The 3,120-nt window shown below is 38.7% G+C and overlaps 1 long non-coding RNA gene across 1 annotated transcript in view; it reads left to right on the top strand.

Annotated features, from left to right (window-relative positions):
• Positions 1–1,916: 1,916 nt before the first annotated feature.
• The window catches only part of LOC138037719 (uncharacterized), a 9,548-nt gene continuing 8,344 nt past the window's right edge, over positions 1,917–3,120 (top strand). The window contains exon 1 of the long non-coding RNA XR_011130081.1: positions 1,917–1,995. This is a non-coding gene — a long non-coding RNA (uncharacterized lncRNA). The remainder of the gene's footprint in view (positions 1,996–3,120) is intronic.

The raw sequence follows: 3,120 nt of genomic DNA, 5'->3' as shown, positions 1-3,120 counted from the left end.
AGCGTTGAATAGCATTTGGGAAAAGATAAATATTCTCCTTGGTTAATTTTCAATCTGGGATTAGCGTTAAGTGAATCGGCTTTTGAACAACCGGGCCCTGCAAGTTTGCCAAATAAATCATTCGCATACAGAGCGACATATGCAAATACATATACAAATAAATACAAAGAAAAAAAGAGGGATAAATGAATGTTACAACAATGAAATGGCGGAAAGGCCTTTTTAGTTAAAGAAACTGCGAAACACTTTACAAGTTGTTGAGCTTACAAATTGACGTCGGATGATACAATTTCATTATTTCTTAAAAACACAGAAAAGTTAGCCGCACGTATCAAAAGAACACTGGACCATATTCTTTGAAGACCATGCAGTTTTTAAGAGTGAAGCCACCCAGCCTACTAAACTATCTCCGTTTCAGCTTGAATCAAGTGCCAGCCAATAAATGAAAAGGACAATATTGTGCCTCGCACTCTTGTCTCAGATAGGTGAGTTACAACATTATACCACTTGGCACAAAGAAGGGATGGCGCAGTGGTGAGAACACTGTATATAGCCCAGTATCGATTGGCGGATACTATGCCATTTGTGGGTTGAGTTTGTTGGTTCTCTACTCTGCGCCGAGAGGTTTTTCTCCGGGTATTCTTGTTTTCCCTCTCCTCAAAAACCAACATTTGACTTGATTTGTGTTAATCATTAAATTTACAATGCATTTCTGATCGACCAGTTGCTAATATTTCAAAATGATCCCACTTAATTCTATGGTTGGTTAAGAAGATCAGCAATTATTAACTTCAGTTTACAGTGTCCTCAATTAGTGCTCTAGCGCTAGAACGACTAGACACTTAAATAAAGTTCCTTTCCTTTAATCTAAAGAGAGATTTTTTTTCCTTTCAAACCCCTATTACACCAGTTCAACAATTTAAAATTCGGGAGTATTGGCACTAACAAGCAATGCGAATCGCCTTACTTGAAAAATCATCGCAAGAATAAACAAAATTTTTCGATGAGTTTTGTTGTCTTTGTCTTCACCATTGTTGCAAAGGTTCCCTCACAATTTCCAGACAACGCAAACCCCAATGTATATGACATCAGAAGAGTCTTGATCTGCGACGGATTTTCGTTAGAGCAATTTTCAATTGAGTGTCGAAAGTAATTAGATAATTACTTTGGTTTATGATTACTTCACTCAGTGATTGGTTCAAATTTCTCGCGCCAAGTTTTCCAACCGATCAGAAGTGAAACCAAAACCAATCGTCGCTCGCGCGTGCACATTTTCCCGCGCTTTGTGTCGGCTACGTGTAATTACTTCGAGATTTGATTGGTTTACTGGATTGTCTCCGTCCTTTTTGATTGGCCAAAGAAATTACTTTGGTTTTGGTTTTACGACACTCAATTGAAACTCGCTCTATTAGAGAGATTTAGCATCACCAACGCGAACGACAAAAGAAACCACGTGACCATGGTTTTCCCGCCATTTTCTACGTATGCCGGCTGCCGCTGCTTATTAAAGAATTAGTATTTGACTTGTATCGCTTTCAGTAGTTGCGTCCATTTCATTCGCGTTTCATTCAGTTCGAATCAGGGAACGACTCGTTTCGAAGCTGACGCTCGACATCTTTTAGAGTCGGTCTGCCGCGAAAAGCGTGTGCCTTTCTTTGTATGTGTTTTGAGCGACCGAAGAAGAAATCGATTAAGCCAACGCAACGTCGATCTTCAGTGACCCAAACAACGCATCACAGTGCTCTCGATGATTTTGGACTACGTGGTTTGGGTTTAATAATTAATGTAAACAGCGCCACGTGCTTTCTATTGTGCATTGCCCAATCAAAACACCGCCACGAGTTTTCTATTGTGCGTTTTGCTGCACCGGAAAAGACAAATGAAATCTAACGTGATTTATAACTCGGTGCCCTTAAAAAACGGGCCCTAGTAAATGGAGGATTCTTTGTGATCGTCGGTGTGATTTCTAGCACAGATCAGGAACTCCATAACTTGGTAAGGAAAAGTCCTCCGGTGATCAATAACTATTTGAAATTCAAATAATTTGAATTCAGGTAAAGTAGACAAACAACATAATTTTATTTTAAATTGTGAGCTTTAAATGTTTCCAAATTTAAAAGGTCTTAAAAAATACGTCGCTATAGGAAATCAAATCTCTTGTTTAGTTGTTTGTTTAAATGTCTTTTATTTCAATTCATTTTCGTTAAAAAAACAAAAACAACCTCTAAAAGGCTCAAACCAAAACAATGGAGACAATTATTTTGGGCGTAACCAAAAGAACTCGATTTTTATGCGAACGCTGAACACTGGCCCTTTTTTTAATTTAAAAAGTTAATCAAAAGGTAGAAAGACAAATTAAAATGAAATTGTATAAGAATTTTGCTCGTATACCAACACTGGCCGTTTTTATGCTAGAGACGTTAAAGTCGTCTGAGACGTTAAAGTCGTCTCAAGACGACTTTAACGTCTAGTATAAAAACGAGAAATAAGACAGACGCATTTAACGTCTGACGACTTTAACGTCTTGTTTTAAGTGCGTCGTTTAGACGCACTTAACAGACGACTTTAACGTCTCAGACGTTAAATGCGTCTAGTATAAAAACGGGACGCCCTAACTTGGACGCATTTAGCCCTGAGTCCTTTGTTAATCTGCACTTCGTTTCTTCCGTGCTCTCTTGGTCGACAAGACAAACAAGCCATGCGCTGAGGCTAAATCTAGTTCCTCGTCCATCGCCAGAAAATGCTGATTCCTAGACTGATTTCTGTCACAAAAAAAATATTTGCATCTGTCCTTCCAGGCGAGGTCGAGACATAAATTTGAGAAGCTGCAATTCCGCCACGTTATTTGCTCATATATTCGTGTGTTAACGTTTATTTGGTGCCGAGTTTGCTCGTGCCCAGTGTCTTCCGATAATAGAACCTAGTCATTTTTTTAGAAAAATCTTGTTTTTGTCCGTTAGTTTGTCTACTTTTATGCGTCCCGTTTTTATACCAGACGGCTTTAACGTCTCAGACGTCAAATGCGTCTTGACGACTTTAACATCTCTAGCATAAAAACGGCCTCTAACAACAGAAAAAGGCAGTGATGTCTCAAAAATTTTGTTTTGACCTATCTTGATG

Source organism: Montipora capricornis, chromosome 2, assembly GCF_036669925.1.
Source record: "Montipora capricornis isolate CH-2021 chromosome 2, ASM3666992v2, whole genome shotgun sequence".
NCBI lineage: Eukaryota > Metazoa > Cnidaria > Anthozoa > Scleractinia > Acroporidae > Montipora > Montipora capricornis.
Note: the sequence above shows the minus strand (reverse complement) of the source record. Positions and strands in the feature narration are given on the sequence as shown.